Below are 10,067 nucleotides of genomic sequence, written 5' to 3'. Positions count from 1 at the left end.
ATGGAGGTAACGTGGCATTATTAGCAGAGTATCACTGTAGCATGATTATCCGGGCGTTACAGCGTCCCTATTGCTTCTTAGGTTAGTAGCGACTTCTGTTCCTATGAGCCTGCGTGCTGTGTCCAGGCTGAGAGCCCTGAAATAAATTGGACCTTCAACTGCTTCTTTTTCTCGTTTCATGTGGATCATGTGTGTTCTACCTTTGTAACGACTTTGTTAACTTAAAATTGGACAGTTCTAATGTCTTCGTTCTAGAGAAAAGTGAGCCAATCTAGGTCAAGTGCACCGGGTGCACCAGAGTCCCAGTGCACTAGGGCACCACACGCATTCTCTAGCCGTTGACGTCCTTTAGAGGTCTCAGCCTCTCAGGCATCTCCAATGTGGAGCACCAAGCAGACGCTTCTAAATGTTCGTGAACATGTTCAAACATGCATCCGTCATCCAACATTATCCCCTAAAAATCTCAGCGAAATCCATACCATGCAAACCATGAAATGTTGGTCAATAGGTTTTGTTTTCAGATTTTAAAAATGCACACTACATCTGAACATTACTTCTAAATCCCAACCCTCATCGTCAGAGATCTGGTCGATGACGTCTGCGTTGTAGCCGTCAACCTCGATGTCATTGGCGGCGAGCTGAATCGATGGCATCTTGGCATACTCGGAGGCCACAGATGAGCGGCGGCTACTTGTCGGTTGTGTTATCCGCGAGGACTATAGCTTGCCGCATGTCCTCGATGTAGATCCAGCGCTCATGCTCGATTGTGTGGGAACTTTACACGGCCGTGTAGACCGCCCGGTTCTCGGCGTCGAGGTTCGGAGCCGTGAGGAGCGCCGCCACAGCTACGGCATCCGCGCGCTCCACCTCGAATTGTGCCTCGCCACACGGTGCTTCACCATGGAGAAGGGGGCGTCTTCCCCTTTGGTCGTGACATCAGCCACCTCGCCTCCGGCAGCCGCGTCATCAATTGAGATCGGATCCTCCTCCGCTGGTTGCTCATCCTCCTCCTAGACCGCCGAGAGCACCTTGGTGTCGTCGTCATCCTCCTCCTCGCTTGTCTTCAGAGAACTTGAAGGTTGGCCTACTGCAATGCAGATCATGTGTCAGGCGTCAGCGGTGAGGACCCCTCAGCGCGACCCTTCGGCGAGAGCATCATGTTGAAGGTGATTTTCTTCCAGACGATGGCGATGTTCGGCCAACAGGGAGATCGGCTATGAGTAGCGGTGGCAACAAAAGTGTGGGAGAGAGGGGAAATGGGACATGTACAATTGGGGGGGGGGGGGCAGCCGGCTTTAAAGTCGGAGTAGGTTCCTCGCACAGAGCAATTGCCGGCAGGGCATCAATGCGGATAGGTGGGGAGCCAATGAGTCTCCATGAATGTGGAGAGTAGCGTGAAACCGCAAGCATCGGGAAGGCTTTGGGGTGGAACCGGGGCGTCGGAGTTCAACATGGTGGATGTCCGGACTCCCCTAGACTATCCCCCATTTGAGGCCGGACTGCGGTAGATCGAACGTCCTAACTGGTCCAACCCGAATGAACGGCCGCGTTGGAGGCCTAAAAGTGTCCAAATATATAGAAAAAAGAATGGTTGAAGATGCCCTTAGTAGCACAACTCTGATCCTCATTTCTAAAGATTTGTTAACGTTAATAACCATCCAATCTTAACATCTAGAGTCATACATATACAAAAAAGGATAAAATGTCTTGGTCAGATGGCTGTAAACACCGATTATTTGGTATTGCGATGAATACTAGTAATCTTTTTGTCCCGCCCGCTTTATACTCTAGAATTTCTTGGGCTCACACTTATCTATTTTATGGCCATTACTACTAATTTTTCTCATCACATTATAAAGTAATCACTACACACTTCAATGCAGCAACGCAAAATTGGCCATAGAATGAGTTATTTCTAATTTGAATACTATTATTTTCGTACCAAGTTGCACCATATTTAACAATTAGCATAGTTGTGCACACATTTTATAACAATAATCTGGCACGTGCTGCATTTTATTTTAGTTTTTGGTATTTGCTTGGAATTGCTTTTATTGATTAAAGCTTGTACGTAGGTGTAGCAAAGCTCGATCAGCTCCTTACTCAACACAGCATATACGTATGCATCCATGTATATGAGAAAAAATATATTTATTTGATCCGTTAGTTATATCACCAGCAAAGTAAATGCCGCTTGGGTGATCGGCGCCGTTGCCACAATGAACAACGCGTCTCCAACGAGGGCTAGGATTTTGAAGTAGTTTTTAGATCTAGTTTGCCTTCTAAAACATGAAAACTATCTACGAACGATCACATAGCTCGCATGGTCCTGTGTCCATCGGGAATTTTATGAGATACCGTCAGATGACTGGCGTCCGACTAAATGTTGGCAGACACGTCCGAGTGTGTCCATAAACATTTGAAAGTGTTTGTTTGATGGAGATGCCGGATATTTCCAAGGGACGCTCGACAGCTCGGGAATGCGCTTGGCACACTGGTGCACCTGGTGCACTTTGTTGGAATAAGTCACAGTATGTGTGGTCAGACTCGTCGGGCGCCTCGGGTGCGCGCGGGACGGGCGGGACACATTTGTGCCGTCGGGCTTATCGGGTTCGTCAGGTGTGTCGGTGACGCGTGGGGCAAGCGGGACGCGCGGGACGCAGCAGCGACATGGCGTAGGATGAGTTGCTGTTTAGTAGTCTGGCTGTTAGCAGCGGCGGCCGCGTCGTGCGTGAAGACCGAGCGTATCGCCTGCATGTAGCTGGGCACGTTCGTTGGTGCGTAGGAAGCGTAGGCGTTGCGTTGCTGCTGGGCTACAAAGCCAGCCGGTTTGTACGTGTTTGAAGTGAGCTCGTATCGTGAGAAGAAAAGAACACACGCCGGGGCGTTGAACGCTGGGGCGTTGGTCATTAGAAAGTGCTCCTTCTTCTACCTCTATTCATTCGTGTGAGAGAGCGATTTCAACAATTGGTATACAGAGCTTCGGTTCGGGAGATCACCGGCGACCATGGTGTTCGTCCCACACGGCGGCAGTGCGGGCGGATCGGCGACGATGGCGATGCCAATGCTGATTGCGGACAACTATACGGTCTGGGCCATCAAGGCGCAGGCGATCCTCGACGTCCACACCGTATGCGAGGCGGTGGCGCTGAGCGACGCGGCGGTGAACGCGCGGAAGGACAAGATGGCGCGCACGTTGCTTCTCGGGCGTTGCCAAAGGATGTGCTGCTGCAGGTGTCGACGAAGCTCACCGCCAGGGAGGTATGGGACTCCCTGAAGGTGAGGTTCATCGGCGCCGATCGGGTCCGCGCAGCGAGGCTGGGGACGCTGCGCGGCGAATTCGACCGGATGAAGATGGCGGACGGCGAGTAGCTCGACGTGTACGGCGGGAGGCTCGCGGCGATGGCGGCGAGGTATGCCAACCTCGGGGAGACGCTGGGCGACGCAACACTTGTCAAGAAGTTGCTGGATACGGTGCCGGATTGCCTTTTCCCCGTCGTCGCCGGCATCGAGCAGTTCCACGACGTGACGACGATGGCGTTCGACGAAGTGCTCGGGCGGCTGCGTGCGTTCGACGAGCGGGTTCGGCGCCGTGGACAAGACGGCGGCGAGCGCGGGGGTGAGCAGCTGCTCATGACGGCGGCACAGTGGGCAGCGCGGGAGCGTCGACACGGCGGTGCTTGGGACGACGACGACGGACGCAGCGTGGCGTCGGGAAGCGGCGGCAACAGGCGCAGGCGCTGCTACAAGTGCGGGGAGCACGGGCACTTTCGGCGCGAGTGCCCGCAGCTGCGGAAAGGACTGGCGACGGAGCAGGCTCTCTTGGCCGGTGCCAACATCGATAACGACGAACTCCTCTAGGCCGTGGCTTAGGGGATGTGTGTTGGAATAAGCCACAGCATGTGTGGTCGGACTCGTCGGACGCGCCGGTGTGCGCGTGACAGACGGAAGGCACTTGTGCCGTCGGGCTTGTCGGGTTTGTCGGGCGTGTCGATAACGCGCGGGACGGGTAGGACGCGCAGGACGCAGCAGCGACGTGACGTAGGTATGCGTGTGTGTATGACCTGATGGTGGTCCGTGAATTAGCTAGCTAGACCGTGCATGCATGTATGAGTTGATGTTTAGTAGTCTGGCTGTTAGCAGCGGCGGCCGCGTCGTGCGCGAAGACCGAGCGTATCGCCTGCATGTAGCTGGGCACGTTCGTTGGTGCGTAGGAAGCGTAGGCGTTGCGTTGCTGCTGGGCTACAAAGCCAGCCGGTTTGTACGTGTTTGAAGTGAGCTGGTATCGTGAGAAGAAAAGAACACACGCCAGGGCGTTGAACGTTGGGGCGTTGGTCACTAGAAAGTGCTCCTTTTTCTACCTCTATTCATTCGTGTAAGAGAGCGGTTCTAAGGCTCACTTACAAATTTTAGAAAGAAAATATCTAACAAGCATAGCATGGATATGTGAGAGGATTCGTGGCACGCATGTGAGGGGGCACCGAGCCCCTTGCGCGTGCTTTTTGTTTTGGCATCTGATTTTCAATCTTCCATAATTTTTTGTTTTGGTCTAACTTTATAAAATTTGACATTAGACAAATCTTACATGCGGACTAAAAAGGATAGGATGGAGTACTACACCGTCCTACTACATATACAACACAAATAGAATAGATACCAAACATGTACTAGTATTTCTATTTTCCATTTAATTATTACATACTAGTCCATCACGTAGACCCATAATATGCATGAAAAAGAATAATTGACTATAATACGAATTATAGTCAATCGTATCTATAATATGAATTCCCGCAAAAAAACCTATAATACAAAGGGCCGACACCACATCAACCGTGATACCGTAACCCCTAATGCATGTATCTACAAGATGACACCAATGCATCCCTAACAATGTCAAAGAGATCATGCATTGGAGGAGGGAAGAACCGGAGAGCTTGAAAAATAATAATAGACTATAATTCGAAGGTTCTCCTCCATCACCTCGGATGGGGTGGAGTGGGGGGAAATGTCTTCTTTTGTTATTTCCTGACCGTGTCTATAAATCATATATTACTTTTTTTGAGCTGTATAAATCATATATTACTGGTTTACTAGGAAAAGGCGAAGCACACCGTTCATCAAGCCTAACACTCGTAACCGTTGGACATACACTATTAACTGTGGCTCGGACAAAGATTCGGTAATCCGATGGCAATGTTGCAGAATACCTTGGATTGGTATGTCCCAAAAGGCGTTAATTCTTGCACCTGCCTCTTGGTGAATTCCGTGTTGGTGACTTCTTCATTTTTATGCCTTCCCAATAGCATATAAAAAACTAATATTATGTCGCGTCGTCAACCGAGATCGGCTCCTCCTCCACTGGCTGCTACTCCTCCTCCTCTTGGACTGCTGAGAGCACCATGGGGTCGTCGTCCTCCTCCTCCTCGCCCGTCTTCAGAGAACCTGAAAGTGTTGGCCTGCTGTAATAGGTCATGTGTCGGACGTCCGCGGTAGGACCCCTCAGCGCGACGCTTCGGCGGGAGCATCATGTTGTAGGTGATTTTCTCCTAGACCATGGCGACGACATACAACGGGGAGATCGGCTACGAGTAACGAAAGTGTGGGAAAGAGGAAAAATGGGACACGTATGATTTGAGGGGGGGGGGGGGGGGGGAGCCAGCTTTACAGCCGGAGTAGGTTCCTCGGACTGAGCAGCAGCCGGCGGGGCATGAATGTGTAGGTGGGGAGCCAATGAGCCTCCATGAATGTGGAGAGTAGTGTGAAACCTTAAGCATGGGGAAGGGTTTGGGGTGGAACCAGGGCATCGGAATCCGACATGGTGGATGTCTGAATTCTCCTAGACCACCCCCGATTTGAGGTCGGACTGGGGTAGATCGAACGTTCGAACCGGTCCAACACAAATGAACGGCGGTGTTGGAGGCCTAAAAGTGTCCTAACATATAGAAAAAATAATGGTTGAAGATACCCTTAGTAGCGCAACTCTGATCCTCATTTCTAAAGATTTGTCAATGTTAATAACCATCCAATCTTAACATCTAGAGTCATGCATATACAAAAAGGATAAAAGGTCCTGGTCAGATGGCTGGAAAACTGATTATTTAGTATTGCGATGAATACTAGTAATCTTATTTGTCCCACCCACTTTATATTCTAGCATTTGTTAAGCTCACATTTTTTCTATTTTATGGCTAGTACTACTAATTTTTCACATCACATTATAAAATAATCACAACAAACTTCAATGTAGCAACCGCGAAATGGGCTGTAGAAATAGTTATTTCTAATTTGAATACTATTATTTTTGTACCAACTTGCACCATATTTAATTTAACAATTAGCGTAGTTATACACACATTTTATAAGAACATTCTGACTGTAACGTTATACAGGACTTTTTTTTTCTCGAATACGCTAAGATAGCGTATCATTGCATTGATAGGAGGAGAAAACGAGTACAGAGTTCAGGGTTGGATCGTGATCTCGTACACACGAATGGTGAGACAAGGACCCAAGGAGAGCAAAAGACAAAGGGGATGCTCAGCCCCAAAACAGTAAAATCGGGTTACAAGATTGCGAGTGTTCATCCCTCTGGCTCCGGCCGCGGCCCAGGAGCGAGCTTCATCTTTGATGGCTGTAATGAGAACCGCGGTTGAAGGTGCAACTTTGTCAAAGATGACTGCGTTCTAGTGTCTCCAAAGCGACCAGGCCGTAAGGGCGGCAATGGTGGCTAGGCCTTGATGGCGAGAGGCGGGGGTGAGATCCATGGCAGCAGAAAGCCAGGCAAAGTAGCTCGAGGAGCCATCGGGGGCAGCCGTTGCGGGGGAGCACCATGAGAGGATCTCATGCCAGGTGATGCGCGCGAAGACACATCCTAGAAGGATGTGGTGAAGCGTCTTGGGCTCCTGCGAGCAGAAAACACACGCCGGCTCGTGCGGCAGGCCTCAACGAGCAAGCCTGTCCGCAGTCCAGCATCGGTTCAGAGAGGCGAGCCGGATGAAGAGCTGGACCGAGGTGGGGGCGCCGGTTTTCCATGCGAGGCGCCAGAACTCGGAGGAGGTAGAGCCCAGGAACAATGTGTCGTAGCAGGAGGAGGCGGAATACACGCTGTTGTCAGTCCAACGCCAGCGTAGGAGGTCTGGGCGCGGGGAAAGCATGATGTGGCGGAGGCGGCGCCAGAGCTCGACGTACTCCACCGCAGCGGCGGGGCCGAGGGTACCCTGGATGTCGGAGATCCAGTAGCGATCGGTGAGCGCCTCGGCGACCGAGCGGGTGCGGCGAGTTCGCCTGGGGACAATGGTGGCGAGAGTGGGAGCACTGTCGAGGATGGATTGCCCATCGAGCCATGGGTCTTCCCAGAAGCGGCAAGTGGTGCCATCTCCAAGCGTCCAGGAAGTAGAGGCACGGAAGAATTGAAGCACCTCGGGGTCGTGGGGCAGCTGCAGGTGCGACCAGGGTCTCGAGGGGTCAGTGGCCTTGAGCCAGAGCCATCGAATGCGGAGGGAAACACCAGTGCGGTGGAGGTCTCGAATGCCTAAGCCGCCCAGCTCTATTGGGTGGCACACCCGTGCCCAGCTGACCAGGCAGGACCCAGAGCGCGTATCCTTGCGGCCATGCCAGAGAAAGTCGCGAATGACTCGGTTCGCCTGCTTAAGGATGACGTGGGAGAGGGCCATGGCGAGGAGCAAATGCACTGGCATGGCGCTCAAAACTTGCGGGACCAGGGCCAGGCGCTCTCCGCGGTTAAGATGGGCGGCCTTCCAAGTGGCTAGCTTGCGCGACAGCTTGTCGATCAGAGGTAGCAGGTGCGAATTGGCCACCTTACGGAGGGAGAGGGGGAGTCCCAGGTACTGGATGGGGAAGGGAACCACCGGGCAGGCCAGGGAAGAGCCAATGAAGCTCGCGGTGTCCTCAGAACACTGGATTGGCGTGGCGAGACATTTGGTGAAGTTTGTGCGCAGGCCCGAGGCGGCCCCAAACAGGTCCGGGAGGGCGCTGATCGTGGTGAGCTCAGCCACGTCGGGGTGGCAGAAAATGGCCACGTCATCGGCGCTCGAGGGGGCGTGCCTATGCGTCAGCCAATTGATGACGCCGTGCTGGACGGCGAACTGGAGAAGGGTGTTGAGCGTGTCAATGACGAGTACGAAGAGCATGGGAGATACGGGGTCACCATGGCGGAGGCCCTGGCCATGCGGGATGGGGGGGGGCCTGGTACTCCATTGATCAAGACGTGCGTCGAGGCCGTCGAGATCAGGATGGAGATCCACTCGCGCCACCGTGGACCAAAGCCAACGTGATGGAGCACCTGGAGTAGGAATGGCCAGGAGACCGAGTCGAATGCGCGCGTGATATCCAGCTTGAGAAGGACACGGGGGTGCCTGAGTTGTTGTAGTTGGTGCGCTATTTGTTGGACGAGGATGAGGTTGTCGTGGACGCTCATCCCAGCAATGAAAGCGCTCTGGTTGGAGGACACGAGCTCACCGAGGCGCGGTGCCAGCCGTAGAGACAGAACCTTGGCGAAGAGCTTCGCCACGAGGTGTATGAGGCTGATCGGACAGTAATCGAAGAGGGATGAGGCATCACGCCATGTGGGCAGCAAGGTATTGAGAGCTTGCTACCTCTTGAGCACTGCGTTGGTTTTCCCCGAAGAGGAAGGGATGATGCAGCAAAGTGGCGTAAGTATTTCCCTCAGTTTTTGAGAACCAAGGTATCAATCCAGTAGGAGGCTACGCGCGAATCCCTCGTACCTGCACAAAACAAATAAATCCTCGCAACCAACGTGATAAGGGGTTGTCAATCCCTACACGGCCACTTATGAGAGTGAGATCTGATAGATATGATAAGATAATATTTTTGGTATTTTTATGATAAAGATGCAAAGTAAAATAAAAACAAAGTAGAAAGTAAAGGAAATAACTAAGTATTGGAAGATTAATATGATGAAGATAGACCCGGGGGCCATAGGTTTCACTAGTGGCTTCTCTCAAGAGCATAAGTATTCTATGGTGGGTGAATGAATTACTGTTGAGCAATTGACAGAATTGAGCATAGTTATGAGAATATCTAGGTATGATCATGTATAAAGGAATCACGTCCGAGACAAGTAGACCGACTCCTGCGTGCATCTACTACTATTACTCCACTCATCGACCGCTATCTAGCATGCATCTAGAGTATTAAGTTAATGAAAACAGAGTAACGCCTTAAGCAGGATGACATGATGTAGAGGGATAAACTCATGCAATATGATGAAAACCCCATCTTGTTATCCTCGATGGCAACAACACAATACGTGCCTTGCTGCCCCTACTGTCACCGGGAAAGGACACCGCAAGATTGAACCCAAAGCTAAGCACTTCTCCCATTGCAATAAAGATCAATCTAGTAGGCCAAACCAAACTGTAATTCGAAGAGACTTGCAAAGATAACCAATCATACATAAAAGAATTCAGAGAAGATTCTAATATTATTCATAGATAGACTTGATCATAAACCCACAATTCATCGATCTCAACAAACACACCGCAAAAAGAAGGTTACATCGAATAGTTCTCCAAAAGAGAGGGGGAGAACATTGTATTGAGATCCAAAAAGAGAGAATAAGACATGTAGCTAATAACTATGGACCCGTAGGTCTTAGGTAAACTACTCACACTTCATCGGAGGGGCTATGGTGATGATGTAGAAGCCCTCCGTGATCGATGCCCCCTCCGGCGGAGCTCCGGAACAGGCCCCAAGATGGGATCTCGTGGATACAGAAAGTTGCGGCAGTGGAATTAGGGTTTTGGCTCCGTATCTGATCGTTTGGGGGTACGTAGGTATATATAGGAGGAAGGAGTACGTCGCTGGAGCAACATGGGGCCCACGAGGGTGGAGGGCGCGCCTGGGGGGGTAGGCGCATCCCCCTACCTCGTGGCCTCCTCTTTTGTGTCTTAACGTAGGGTCCAAGTCTGTCGGGTCTTGTTCATTAATAAAATCATGTTCCCGAAGGTTTCATTCCGTTTGGACTCCGTTGCATATTCCTTTTCTTCGAAACCCTAAAACAGGCAAAAAACAGCAATTCTGGG

The 10,067-nt window shown here is 51.4% G+C and overlaps 1 pseudogene; it reads left to right on the top strand.

Annotated features, from left to right (window-relative positions):
- The first annotated feature begins 3,007 nt into the window (after window positions 1-3,007).
- Window positions 3,008-3,861, top strand: LOC147978671 (uncharacterized; annotated as a pseudogene).
- Window positions 3,862-10,067: the final 6,206 nt, after the last annotated feature.

Source organism: Triticum urartu, chromosome 3A, assembly GCF_056163025.1.
Source record: "Triticum urartu cultivar PI428250 chromosome 3A, HENAU_Tu73, whole genome shotgun sequence".
Taxonomy (NCBI): domain Eukaryota; kingdom Viridiplantae; phylum Streptophyta; class Magnoliopsida; order Poales; family Poaceae; genus Triticum; species Triticum urartu.
The sequence above is the reverse complement of the archived record's forward strand: the minus strand, read 5'-3'. Positions and strand labels throughout refer to the sequence as shown.